The sequence below is a fragment of the Hordeum vulgare genome, chromosome 3H (assembly GCF_904849725.1).
Source record: "Hordeum vulgare subsp. vulgare chromosome 3H, MorexV3_pseudomolecules_assembly, whole genome shotgun sequence".
Classification (NCBI taxonomy): domain Eukaryota; kingdom Viridiplantae; phylum Streptophyta; class Magnoliopsida; order Poales; family Poaceae; genus Hordeum; species Hordeum vulgare.
Genome location: NC_058520.1, coordinates 307,962,304 through 307,977,534, shown reverse-complemented (window position 1 = coordinate 307,977,534; position 15,231 = coordinate 307,962,304).

Below are 15,231 nucleotides of genomic sequence, written 5' to 3'. Positions count from 1 at the left end.
CCCAGAACCCATTCGTCATTCCCTGTACATTCCCGGTAACTCCGAAAACCTTCCGGTAATCAAATGAGGTCATACTATATATCAATCTTTGTTTCCAGACCATTCCGGAAACCCTCGTGATGTCCGTGATCTCATCCGGGACTCCGAACAACATTCGGTAACCAACCATATAACTCAAATATGCATAAAACAACGTCGAACCTTAAGTGTGCAGACCCTGCGGGTTCGAGAACTATGCAGACATGACTCGACTGACTCCTCGGTCAAAATCCAATAGCGGGACCTGGATGCCCATATTGGATCCCACATATTCTACGAAAATCTTATCGTTTGAACCTCAGTGCCAAGGATTCATATAATCCCGTATGTCATTCCCTTTGTCCTTCGGTATGTTACTTGCCCGAGATTCGATCGTCAGTATCCGTATACCTATTTCAATCTCGTTTACCGGCAAGTCTCTTTACTCGTTCCGTAATACAAGATCCCGTAACTTACATTAAGTCACATTGCTTGCAAGGCTTGTGTGTGATGTTGTATTACCGAGTGGGCCCCGAGATACCTCTCCGTCACACGGAGTGACAAATCCCACTCTCGATCCATACTAACTCAACGAACACCTTCGGAGATACCTGTAGAGCATCTTTATAGTCACCCAGTTACGTTGCGACGTTTGATACACACAAAGCATTCCTCTGGTGTCAGTGAGTTATATGATCTCATGGTCATAGGAACAAATACTTGACACGCAGAAAACAGTAGCAACAAAATGACACGATCAACATGCTACGTCTATTAGTTTGGGTCTAGTCCATCACGTGATTCTCCTAATGACGTGATCCAGTTATCAAGCAACAACACCTTGTTCATAATCAGAAGACCCTGACTATCTTTGATCAACTGGCTAGCCAACTAGAGGCTTGCTAGGGACAGTGTTTTGTCTATGTATCCACACATGTACATAAGTCTTCATTCAATACAATTATAGCATGGATAATAAATGATTATCTTGATACAGGAATTATAATAATAACTATATTTATTATTTCCTCTAGGGCATAATTCCAACAGAGTCTTCTTGGTGAAGGTGTTCTTGCTTGGAAAGGCCTTGGCTCTGTCCTTGCGAATGAACTTGCCCCCGTTGTCTTTCGTCTTCTCATAAGGACAATCTGCCACAAAGTGACTCACATTGCCGTAGTTGTAGCATGTTCGTACTCGTTTCTTGTTCTTGGACCCACTTGAGTTGTCCTTAGAGAAGTTGGGCCTTGAGTTTCTCTTGTTGCCCCAAAACTGCCTTGAAGCAAGAGCCATGTGCTCGTGATAAGCATACTTTGTGTCTTCGGGGCAGCCATCTTCTTTATCTTCTTCTTCATAAGCAATGGCCTTGGCTCTCAAAGCAAGGTTGGGTGAGGCTATATTTGACCGGACACGATTAAGAACATTGTCGGCGGTCTTGTTCATAATATCTATAGCAATGAACTCATCCAACACTTTGCCTGAGGTCAAGGTGTGGAAATCTGGCCTTTGATGAATGACGGAAGACATGGCTTTGCTGAATGGCATGATGGCCTTGAGAAACTTGCACTTGATCCAAGTGGCATCCGTATCCTTGCTCCCATGGTCTTGGAGAGCAACGGCAAGAGCAGTCACACTTCGATGGAGATCACGAGAGTCCTCATCCTCTAGCATAACAAACTCATCAGCCTGATCAAGAACCACCTCAAAGTTAGACCGTTGAATGCTTGAGCTCCCCTTTTACAACACCACGGTGTGCTCCCAACAATCCTTTTCATGGGAGAAGGGGGGCAAGTGAGGTAGAACTTCTGGAGGAACCACGAATAGAAGGATGGACAATGCAGAATGATTATATTGATTGTCCGCCTCTTCTCTTGGAGTGAGGTTCTTTGGATCATGTGGGTAGTAGCCTTGTTTGATGATTCTCCAAAGATTTGTTGAGTTGTGATTCAAATGAGACTTGATGGAAAAGACCCAATTAGCGAAATCACCTTTAACAAGTTTAGGAGGAGGACCAAGGTTATTAATATGCGGTGTAGGGACCGGTCCTCCATAGAACAAGGGAGGAGGAACCGAGGCAAAGGTTCCCATCCCATTCTTGTCAAGAAGGGAAGAAGTTCGAGTATCTTTAGCCGTTTCCTTGTCGGAATTGGCCTCCGACTCCGATGTGGTGGGTTTAACCACAAACAATGGGTCGGGAGAATTATTCATCCCCTCAAGTAATTCTTTAAGCATGGATTTGACTTCGGTTGTCATGGACGTCTTGAGTGAGCCCATGGCCTCATTAAAGTCGTCATGTGTGATCGAAACCAACTCCACGGCCTCGGACCCTTCGGGTCCAACCACACCATCGTCAACCATACTCTTCGGGCGGTGAAACCCTTAATAAAGAGAGTGGCTCTCATACCAATTGAAAGGATCGATAAGGTTGACTAGAGGGGGGTGAATAAGCCACTACCAATTTTTAGCTTGCTTTAACAAATTAGGGTTAGCAAAAAAAGGTTCTCTATATGAAAAACTAGGTGAGCAACCTATATGATGCTAACAACAAGGAAAACAAGTGCAAGCAAGGAATACACCACAATAATACTAAGTACAAAGTAAAGGTAATAGATAACCGCATGTGGAACCGGTGGAGACGAGGATGTGTTACCAAAGTTCCTTCCCTTTGATAGGAAGTACGTCTCCGTTGGAGCAGTGTGGAGGCACAATGCTCCCCAATAAGCCACTAGGGCCACCGTATTCTCCTCACACCCTCACACAATGTGAGATGTTGTGATTCCACTATTGGTGCCCTTGAAGGCGGCAACCGAACCTTTACAAACAAGGTTGGGGCTATCTCCACACAAAGCTTGGAGGCTCCCAACAAAACCACGAAGCTTTACCACAATGGAATGTGGCTCCGAGGTGACCTCAATCGTCTAGGGTGCTCAAACACCCAAGAGTAACAAGATCCACAAGGGATTAGTGGGGGAATCAAATATCTCCTGGTGGAAGTGTAGATCAAGGCCTTCTCAAGCAATCCCTAGGAAATCAACAAGTTCGATTGGCTAGGGAGAGAAATCAGGCAAGAATGAGCTTTGGAGCAACAATGGAGCTTGGGGCGGTAAGAGGTGGCCTTCTCACGGAAGAAGACACCTTTATATGGGGGGGCGTACAATCCAACCGTTACCCTCCCACCTACTACACTAGACAAGCGGTACTACCTCTTTTAGGAGCGGTACTACCGCACAACCACTCACCAACCATGGTAGTAAGAAAATACTACCGTGCCTACCACTGAAGAGGCAAAAGGATGCGCAAAAAGTCTGACGGAGCGGTAGTAAAATAACTACTACCACCCAGAGAGCATTACTACCTCCCCTAGGGTGGTACTACCGATGTGCCAGCGGTACTACCGCTGGTCCTTTTGCACATACACGGAAAACAAGGTTGGAGCTCCATTTCTAGCAAAGGAAAGCTAGTGCAATAGAAATGTGTACGTGTTGATTCCACCCAAACTTTTCTGAAGCGGACCCCCTCTTAATAGTACGGCTTTCCTACGACTCAAATCCACCAAAGAGAAACGTAGAAAGCAACCGACTTTGAAAGACTCCGGGGGGCATCGAATCATTTTGTGACTAGTCATGAATTATGTGAAACGCTCAATGCACACGATTAGTCTACACAGGCATTGTCATCAATCACTAAAACCACTTAGGGAGAAATATGCCCTAACAGGAGTGCACACCTCGCCTCCATGTGCACGGGTAGCCCAGTTTTGCGGCGAGGTGCACCGCGATCTCACACCTGTCCTCGCGTGTCCGCTGAACCGTGCATCGCATGCACCCACCAGGAGGCCAATACAGAAGCGGCCACCTATTTCGAACCCGCGGAGGAGTGCGTGCCTTGCTAGGGGCATGGGCAAGGGATCTTCCGCATCCAAGGAACAAAGGGCGTTGATCTAAAGGATGTGCTTGGCCAACGAGTGCGAAGGGATTACGGATGAGGCATTGCTCATGTACGCGGAGTTTTTCTCCAGGCCGCTGATCGAGGTCCAAATCGCCACAATTCTTGCCCTCTTTGGTTGGGACGCATCCATTTTGCCAGTCAAGGACGACGGGAAGATGTGGTGGCGCCACGTTGAGCGCGCCTTCGGTGGCTAGCGAGCCTTATGGATACACATGCTTGCAAGATGTTGGTGTGGAACGTTAGGGGGCTCAATTCCCCGACAAGGCGGAATGCTATTTTCCTAGTGATAACGAGTGTTAGCCCGTCCATCAATTGCTTCGAGGAGACGAAAAGGGAAGTTGCATCCCCTGAAATTGTTAGGCATCGCCTGGGCAGTCGACTAGAGAGCTTCTTTTACCTCTCGGCTATGGGTACACATGGGGGGTCCTGATTGCATGGGACGCCACGGTGATGGCGGTGTCCAACCCTCACCGGACCACAAACATACTCACGACCCTAGTCAAGGCGGTCGAGGGGACTGAATGGGGGCTCATCGGAGTATAAGGACCACAGGGCAGCGAGGTCAAGGTCAAGTTCGTGCAGCAGCTTCTCGATGTTAGAGACTTGGACGCAGGCCTTGGATGGTTGCCAGAGACTTTAATCTCTTGGTCAATCCAGAGGACAAGAGCAATGATATGGTGCATTATAGGATGATGGCTCGTTTTCAAGGGAAGCTTAACCGACTTGAGCTTAAGGAGCTCTACCTAAATGGGAGGCGGTTCACATGGTCGAATGAGAGACAACGACCCACTCTAGAGAAGATTGGCCATGTCTTCGAGTCTAGCTGCTGGGAGGACCTGCAACCGGCATGCCTCCTGACTGCCACCAGATCGATAGTATCTGACCACTCCCCTCATGTTGCACCTGAACGTGGACTTTGTGATTGGTAGGCGGTTGCGCTTCGAAGCATTTTGGACCAAGGTTGAGGGGTTCTTTCGGACTGTGGAGGATGCCTCGCACTCGATGCCTGCAACGGGCAACACATTCGTCGCCTTAGATAACAAGCCGCGGGCCACCTCGAAGGCATTGCAGGATGGAGTGACCGGTGGATAGGCAACGTGAAGTTACGAACTCTGATTGCCCTATTGGTCATCGCGAGGATAGACCAAGCCATGAACAGTAGGGAGCTTTCAATGGTGGAGCGGGTGATGGGGATATGTACCTAGGGTAGGGTCATAGGCCTTACCTAAATGTCCTACCCAAGGGCACCTCATTATTAGGCCAACGATTAGACAGAAGATTCCGGCTAGATGCAGATGGTGCTTACAAGTCACTCGGTATGAAGGTACTCAGTTTATATTTACATCCACTTGACAACCCGTGTACACTCGGAAGGATTCCAGACGGTATTGAAGATCGGAAGTCACCCACAAGTGCCAACGGACGCACGTTCATCCAATGGTCTTTAGTAGCATTTATTGCCCACTTACATTATCAGTAACGTGTATCTTTAACTCATATTGATCGAGCCCTTAGATGCTGAGTTATTGATGAGAGGTGGCGCACTCTATATAAGCCACCCCTCCCCTCTGGCACAAGGTTTCACAACCCCTGTATTACACAAATCACACCGCAAGAGATCCCGAGCACCTGAGACATAGGGTTGTTACCTCCAAGAGAGGGGCCTGAACTCATACATCTTGCATACAATCTTGTTATAGCTAGGAATCCACCCTCTCCATTCGTACCCTACACCTCTACTATCATGCTTATTCCCACGACAGTTGGCGCCCGCCGTGGGGCAGGCGTCTAAGTGACTTCCAGCAAGTTTGCATTTTTTCACTCTTCGTCATGTCTTCCGGCGGCGGTTCATTCGTGGGCGGTGAGATCCATTTCGGCGCCGTCATCTTCGTTGCCGATGACTCGGCATGGCTCCCAGAAGCACCACTCGACGTTGAGGCGCTTCTAGTCCATGGAGGGACGCACTTCCGTGCAAATCTTTCGGTGTTCTCCTTCTACAGTCGTCGACTCTGCTGTCAGCTCTTCACTCTGTTGTTCATCACCGTAAGCGATCCGGTCGCTCTCGGCTCCAGCGGTGGGTGAAGCACGCGGTGGCTCGTCAGGCGTTGTCTCCGTCGACCCCTCACGTTGCAGCCATCGAGCCTGTTGTACCTCTACAAAATCTGATCCACTCGGCGCCAGTCCAGTCTGACGTTCCTTCCGAGTGCGAGAGTTGCAACCCAGCAGCAGAGGTCTTCATGGCGGGATCAACGGAGAGCCCACCCGGGTTCGGTCGTGGCGAGCACGAGGCCGGTGAACCGTCGTTTGGACGCGGTCCTCTTCATCATCAAACTTCCAGTCGGCGTCAGCGGAAACTCTTCTTAGGCAACCATCGCGCCAATACTGAGGTATATCATACTCTGGTACTTCATGTTGCAGCCGCAGCCAAAATAGCAGATTCAATCCAGCCTTCAGATTCAGAGGCGGGCATAGGCTTAGAACAGATTCACGCTTTGCTTCAAGCAGCACAGGAGCAGAATTCGGATGTATCACAGTCGATCAATAGATTGCACAACAATTTTCCAAGGGCGGAGACAGTCTGGTCAGTATATAGTCCGGGTTCACCCCAGCGTCATAGAGACGAAGGTTATCGAGAGTATCAGCACAGAGACCAAGGTCGGAACCAGCTTCCCCCTCGTCGTCACCGTGATGACCACCGTCGAGTGCATTCTCCTCTGCGGAGTGGCTCGTATGTGCCCCGGCACTATGATGACCGGCGCCCGTTCGGTTACGAGCGGAATCCCGGATTTGATGCAAGAGATGTACTTGCATAGAGAAGGATCGATAGAGGCAGAGCCTACCGGGATGGTCTCTACAGAGATCAACCGAGTGGAAGTGGAACCACAGTTTTTGGTCCCGATTGTTTCAGTAGAGAAATCCGCTCTGCAGATATTCCTCCCAACTTAAGGTTGGCGACTGGAGTTAGTAAGTTCACACACGAGTCCAAGCCCGAGACTTAGTTGGATGATTATCGAGTTGCAGTGGAGATTGGCGGCGGCAATGACAATGTTGCGATGAAGAACTTACCGCTGATGCTGAACGGTTCGGCCCGTGCATGGCTGAATCAACTGGCACCTTCAAGTATTGTTGGGCAGATCTAGCTCGAGTGTTCATCAAGACCTTTGAGGGCACTTGCAAGCGTCGTGCTGGCCTGTCTGAGTTACAACACTGCATGTAGAAACCGAGTGAGTCCTTCCGCGATTACATCCAGCGTTGGACCACTCTTCACCACACGGTGGAGAATGTTATGAGCACCAAGCAGTCTGCGCCTTCAAGGCAGGTGTCAGGTATCGAGAGATGTATCTGAAGTTTGGTCGTTCAGGCGACATTTCAATGAGTAAAATGATGGAGATAGCCACCCATTATGCAAACGAGGAAGAAGAAGACCGCCTCCGTAGCGGCAAGGGTAAAGCAGTCGACAACACCGACACCAATTCTAATCGGAAGCAGAAGCGAAAGGTGGAGAATGCAACCCCAGCACAAGCAGCCGCCCTGGGAGCGGGAAAATTTAAGGGAAAGACCAAGACACCGTTCCCCCCGAAGAAATCCAAGATGCAGTCAGATGTTTTGGATCAGTGTGTGTTTTCCACACGAAGAAAGATGATGAAGGCAACCTGATATTGCCAAAGCATACCACTCGACAGTGCCGATTGTTGGTCCAAGAGTTCAAAGGTCGGTCGAGTGGAAAAGAGCCTAAAGAGGAGAATAATGAAGAGAAGGAGGACTTCCCCAAGGTCAATGCAACTCTGATGATTTTTGCTGACGTAGAGAGAAAAAGTCGACTGAAAATCATTAACAGGGAGGTCAACATGGCAGTACCAACCACCCCAACATACCTAAAGTGGTCGCAAACTCCCATCATGTTTGATCGGTCGGACCATCCAGTTGTTGTTCCGACTCCAGGTCGCCAAGCTCTGGTAGTCGATCCAGTTGTCGAAGGTGTTCGCCTCTGCAAAGTTTTGATGGATGGAGGGAGTGGGCTCAATATCCTATATGCAGAAACTCTCAAGGGGATGGCAATTCTGATGTCCCGACTCAGCGAGAGTTCCATGTCCTCTCATGGAGTAATCGCAGGGAAGAAGGCGAAGTCACTCGGCCTGATCGGACAGGATGTCGTTTTCGGCTCTGACCGGAATTTTCTCAAAGAGAAGCTAGCATTTGAGGTGGTGGACTTCCAGAGTGCATATCGAGCTATTTCTGGGTCACCCTGCTTATGCACGTTTCATGGCACGACCATGTTACGTGTACCTTAAGATGCAGATGTGAGGCCTAAAGGGGTCATCATTGTTTGCGGCAATCGGCAGAGAGCTGAAGAGTGTTTGCAGCAAGGTTCGAAGATTGCAGATCAGCAAATGGCCGTGGTAGAATTGGAAGAGTAGAGGAGGAATGTCGACCCAGCTGACCTGATGCGCTCTAAGAAGCCAGCTTCAGAGTCCGCTTTTCAGTCGGTAGTTGAAGTCAAGCCAGTGAACGTCCATCTGACTGATCCCAATGCAGCTCCAACCAACATATCCACGACACTTGACAGCAAATAGGAAGCCGAGCTCATCCAGTTCCTCTATGAGAACTGGGACATCTTCGCATGGAAGCCTGCTGACATGTCGGGTGTACCCAGGGAGCTGGCTGAGCACGATTTGGGACTAGATGCAAAGGCGAAGCCAGTGAGAGAGCCCCTGCGACGATCTGCGTCACAGAAGAGGAAAGCAATCAGGAAGGAGGTAGTGAAGCTCTTGGAAGCCAAATTCATTCACGAGATTTGCCACTCCGAGTGGCTCTCGAATGTTGTTATGGTTCCCAAGAACAACAATTCCCTTCACATGTGTATCAATTTTAAAAACGTTAATAAGGTATGTCCGAAAGACCACTATCCGCTCCCCCACATTGATCAGATTGTCGATTCAACTGCGGGATGCGAGCATTTGTCTTTTTTGGATGCTTACTCTGGTTACCATCAGATCCATTTGTTTGGCCCAGATGAAATAAAAACAGCCTTCATCACCCCTTTCGGGTGTTACTTTTACATCATTATGCCTTTTGGGCTGAAGAATGCTAGTGAAACCTTCATGCGCATGATCCAGAAGTGTCTGCTCAACCAGATCAGTCGGAATATTGAAGCATACATGGATAATATTGTTGTCAAGTCATGCAAAGGTTCCGACCTACTGACTGACTTGGCAGAAACATTTGCTAATTTGAGGAAATACGACATCAAGCTCAATCCAGCTAACTGCACTTTTGGAGTTCCTGGGGGCAAGTTACTCGGTTTTCTCGTTTCCGAACAAGGGATCGATGTTAACCCCGAGAAGATCGGTGCCATCGTCCGAATGCAGAGCCGTGTGCGAGTGCATGATGTGCAGAAACTTACAGGATGTTTGGCAACATTGAATCGGTTTATATCTCATCTTGGTGAGAAGGCACTGCCTTTGTACCGACGGATGAAGAAGTCGGATGTATTCGAGTGGAATGATGAAGCAGAAGCAGCGTTTGTAGAGCTCAAAGCTCTGCTTTCCACCCAGTCGGTGCTTGCTGCTCCACACAGCAAAGAACCATTGCTCCTATACATCGCAACCACCGATCAAGTCATCAGTACAGTCCTAACTGTCGAGAGAGAATAAGAAGGTAAAGCCTACAAGGTTCAACGTCTAGTTTATTATATTTCAGAAGTGTTGACTCCTTCGAAGCAAAGGTATCCCCATTACCAGAAGCTTCTTTATCGAATATAATTGACAGCAAAGAAAGTGGCACATTACTTTCAAGATCACTCCATAGCAGTCATTAGTGATGCTCCCCTATCAGAGATCCTTCACAATCGGGATGCAACGGGCTGAGTGGCCAAATGGGCTATGGAGCTGTTGTATTTGGATATCAAGTTTGAAGCAAAGAAATCCATCAATTCTCAGGCCCTGGCTGATTTTATGGCCGAGTGGGTGGAACAGCAACAGCCGGCACAGATTCACTCGGCGCATTGGACTATGTTCTTTGATGGATCCAAAATGTTAAATTGGTCTGGTGCTGGTGTAGTACTGGTTTCTCCAAAAGGCGACAAGCTTAACTATGTCCTTCAGACTCACTTTGATTCATCCAACAATGAATCTGAATATGAAGCTCTCCTTTATGGGTTGCGTATGGCCATCTCACTCGGCGTCCAACGCCTGATGGTCTACGATGACTCAGACTTAGTGGTTAATCAGGTGATGAAGGAGTGGGACGTCAAGAACCCTACCATGACAGGTTACTGCAATGCAATGAGGAAGCTGGAGAAGAAGTTTGAAGGCTTAGAGCTCCATCATGTACCCCGACTGAAGAACCAGGTGATGATGAGGTATTGTATATGCTTCTCGTCCCTTGTTGGAGCCCAAGTGGAAGGTGGAGAAGTAGTCAGCAGCAAATTTCCCTCACACGGAAACTGTAAGGTTTATCGAACCAGTAGGACTCCTAGGATCAACAAGTAGTTGTCCGTTGCCCCTGTCTAGCAGAAGACGTGGACCTGCACACACAACAAATAACTTTGCTCCCAACGAGTACAGAGAGGTTGTCAATCTCTCCGCCCTTGTAGTTTGCAAAGGATCAAAACACAAGCGGGAAGGTAATAGTGATTGCAACAGAAAAGTAAATAAAACGGTAAATGATGGAGGTGTAAGCAATGATGCTGATATGGACCGGAATCACATGACATTCACTAGTGATGTCTTTATCCCAAAAGACGATAAACAACTATGCTAGGGTAAACAAATCACAGTTGGGCAATTGACAGAATTATGATCGCACCACAATGCTAATTATGCTCCTTGATAGTTAGAGGTTCAATAGTAATGGGCAATATGCCGAGACAAGTAGACCGTTTATTCATCAGCATCTACTTACTAATCATCCACCTTGATATATCTATCCAGAACATCTCTCCGGTATTAAGTTGCGAGCCCCGCCCAAAGTGTAAACTCAAAGCAACGGACAACTGCATTAACGAACTATGCGTAAGGTAAACAACCCTTGTAACCTTGATCACAAGCACCGTTGTTTTCTCCCTGGTGGCAACAAGCACATCCCCTAGTCTAAGTTTATATCACTCAAGCTAGACATCGAGGGGCCCGAACCCACAATCATGCATAATGCTCCCTCTTGGAGTTACGATCTACTACTTGGCCAAAGCAATAAAAAGCAACGGAGAACATGCAAGAATCACTAAGGAACATAATATAAAAGGATAATCAAATATATAGGTCATAACAATCTGAACATAATCTCATAATCCATTGGCTCCCAACAAACCGAGCATAGCAATAATAAGAGAATTACATAGATGCCTTGATCATGTGGGGCAGCTCACAAGTACTAACCATTGAAGCACAAGATTGGAGAGAAGACATCACATAGCTACTGGTCATGGACTCATGGTCCAAGGGAAACTACTCACGACACATCCGGGAGGCGTCCATAGTGGTGGAGAAGCTCCCGGAGGTCAATCCTCCCTCCGAGAGCGTGCCGGGAAGAGGTCTCGTGACGCTTCCGTTCTCGAAAGCGCTGCGGTGCGGAACGATCAAGAAATTCGCGATTCCAGAAAGTTTGTGAGGGTTTCCTCGCGGAACACTAAATATAGGCCAAAGGAGCGCACCAGAGGAGGTGGGGCCCACCCAGGCGACCTCTTGGCGCGGCCTGGAGCCTGGCCGCACCAGCAGGCCGCCTAGGAGGCCCCTGGGCCCCCTCTGGCCCTCCTTCGGTGATCCTGAAGATTTTCTTTCTGATTTTTTATAATTTTTTTGAATTTTTTCAGGCATCGGAAAATTGGGTAAAAGCCCGTGCAAAAAACACATCAGCAGACAGAAACTGGTACTCGGTGCACTGAGTTAGTAGGTTAGTCCAAATTTGTGTAAAATGATATAAAAGTGTAGCAAAACATATAACAATGTCACCCAAAAGATCATGGAACAAGCAGAAATTATAGATACGTTTGGGACGTATCAACATCCCCAAGCTTAATTTCTGCTCGTCCTCGAGTAGATAAATGATAACACAATAATTTCTATGGTGGCATGCAAATATAAGAACTTCATTGTAAAGCAAGTGAGATATGCAATTCAAGTCAAGACAATAACAAGCAAGAGTCTATATCTAGTATTGAATTTAGCAAGGTAAGAACATAAAGGTGCAAGAGCTCTCGCTGTCCGTGACTCGAATGTCTCCAAATGGTGTTTGCGTGCAAGAAGTGGGAGATGGTTCAGAGATAAAATATTTTTTTAATTGAGAACTCAATCTACTAAACCTCACACTTAGTCTCCTTCACAATCTTATTTTGACTCATCGCCACACCACTTGTCAGGCACAAGTCAAAATGATCCTCTCCCTTTCGACTTTGAGCACTCATGCAATTGATGAGCGTAAGCAAGATATGTTGGCACTTAGGATGGCAAATAGAATAATGGTGGGGAAGGAAGACAAAAAGGTGTGAAAGGCTCACATCAATGAGGACAACCATAGGCGAGAGAAAGCCAAATGATAGATATGATGTGAGGAGTAGGGATTTCCATGTAATGGATGCACATATGAGCTATAAGCTCTCGAATGAAACAAGTGGGGTGCATCCAACTTGTTTGCTCATGAAGACCTAGAGCTCATTTGAGGAGGCTCGTCATTGGAATATGTAAACCAAGTTCTATAGTGTAAGGATCCCCACATAGTTATGCATGAATGATAATCTCTATGTAGTACCAATATAGTAATGGAGTACGAGTGTGGATCTTTCAAAAGGAATAGTAGTGTTGCCCCCTTCTCTCTTTTCTTCTCTCTTTATTTTTATTTTTTTGTGGCCTCTTTGGCTCTTTCTTTTTATCTCTCATTTGTCCTCTTTGGGATCTTTTGTTTGTCTTCTTTGGGATCTTTTCCTCACTTAAGGGCAACACTCTATATTTTACATGAATAAAAAGAAAAATCATCACACTTTATAAGAAGTACTCAACATAAAGACAAGTGAAAACTATCATCATGTATGCAAATGTATGCATGTGCCAGTGTAGCAGGATATGCAATGATACTAGCACGTCATGTAGCAGTAATGAGGGCAAGGCCCAACTAGCATGCGGCTCTATGATCAAGCAAAAGCATGTATGACATGAAGATCAAGTCATGAGATGATGGATGTTACATGGCAATGTATCTCGGAAAGGTCATGGAAATGCCTTAATAGGTAGGTATGGTGGCTGTTTTGAGGAAAGATATAATGAGGCTTATGTATGACAGAGCATATCATGTCATGGGTTTGGGTGCACTCGGGAAGTTTGCACCAACTCTCAATGTGACAAAGGGCAATGCACGGTACCGAAGAGGCTAGCAAAATATGGATGGTGGAAGTGCCAACAATCAAATACTCACATTAGTCCGAAGAACTGATACACTTATTATCGGTAATTCTCTATCTAGTTAGAAAATTCATAAAGAGACAAGTACCCCAAGGAGGAATGTTTTGGGGTTTGGTTATCCTTGCACATCCTCGACTCATGGTAACGTGAGGGTTGATACGTCTCCGTCGTACCTACTTTTCCGAACTCTTTTGCCCTTGTTTTGGACTCTAATTTCCATGATTTGAATGGAACTAACCCGGACTAACGTTGTTTTCAACAGAATTGCCATGGTGTTGTTTTTGTGCAGAAATAGAAGTTCTCGGAATGACCTGAAAATTTAAGGAGAATTTTTCTAGAATTAATGAAAAATACCTGCGCAAAGATCCACCGAAGGAGGTGAGCCAGTGGGCCACAAGCCCACCATGCGCGGCCACCCCCCTAGCCGCGCCTCGCAGGCTTGTGGGGCCCACGAGGCTCCACCGCCTCCAATCTCAGCTCTGTATATTCTGTTTCGTCCGGAAAAAAATCAGGGAGAAGGACTCATCGCGTTTTACGATACGGAGGCGCCACCACCTCTTGTTCTTCATCTGGAGGGCAGATCTGGAGTCCGTTCTGCGCTCCGGAGAGGGGAGATCGTCGCCATCGTCATCATCAACCTTCCTCCATCGCCAATTCCATGATGCTCTTCACCGTTCGTGAGTAATCTCATCGTAGGCTTGCTGGACGGTGATGAGTTGGATGAGATCTGTCACATAATCGAGTTAGTTTTGATGGGGATTGATCCCTAGTATCCACTATGTTCTGAGATTGATGTTGCTACTACTTTACCATGCTTAATGCTTGTCACTAGGGCCCGAGTGCCATGATTTCAGATCTGAACCTATTATGTTGTCGCCAATATATGTGTGTTCTTTATCCTATCTTGCAAGTTGTAGTCACCTACTATGTGTTATGACCCGGCAACCCCGGAGTGACAATAGCCGGAACCACTCCCGGAGATGACCATAGTATGAGGAGTTCATGTATTCACCAAGTGTTAATGCGTTGGTCCGGTTCTTTATTAAAAGGAGAACCTTAATATCCCATAGTTTCCATTAGGACACCGGTGCCACGGGAGGGATGGACAATAGATGTCATGCAAGTTCTTTTCCCTAAGCATGTATGACTACATACGGAATACATGCCTACATTAGATTGATGAACGGGAGCTAGTTACTTATCTCTCCGTGTTATAACTGTTTCATGATGAATCACATCCGGCATAATCATCCATCACCGATCCAATGCCTACGAGTCTTTTACTACCGGTCCTTGCTACATTACTTTGCCGCTACTGCTTTCACTGCTGCTACTGTTACTCTGTTGCTACTGTCGTTACTGTTGCTACTGGTTACTGTTGCTACTGCTGCTTTCATACTATCTTGCTACTGATACTTTGCTGCACAAACTAAATCTTTCAGGTGTGGTTGAATTGACAACTCAACTGCTAATACTTGAGAATATTCTTTCACTTCCCCTTGAGTCGAATCAATAAATTTTGGGTTGAATACTCTACCCTCGAAAACTGTTGCAATCCCCTATACTTGAAGGTTATCAAGACATTTTTGGCGCCGTTGCCGGGGAAGCACAGCTATATTCTCTGAGTCACTTGGGATTTACGTCTGCTGGGCACTATGAGGAATCCGAAAGATCCAAGAACTGAAATCTTGCCCTCAACTACGAGGACATGTAAGGAACTGCCATCTAGCTCTGCACTTGATTTACCTTCAGTTATGAGTAAGTTTGCGACACCACCTCCTGCTAGAAATCTTGATATGTCGCCTGTGCTTGATGATGCTACTTCTGCTGGCCATGATGCTTATGATGATGCTATGCTTGATACTGCTTTGCCTGA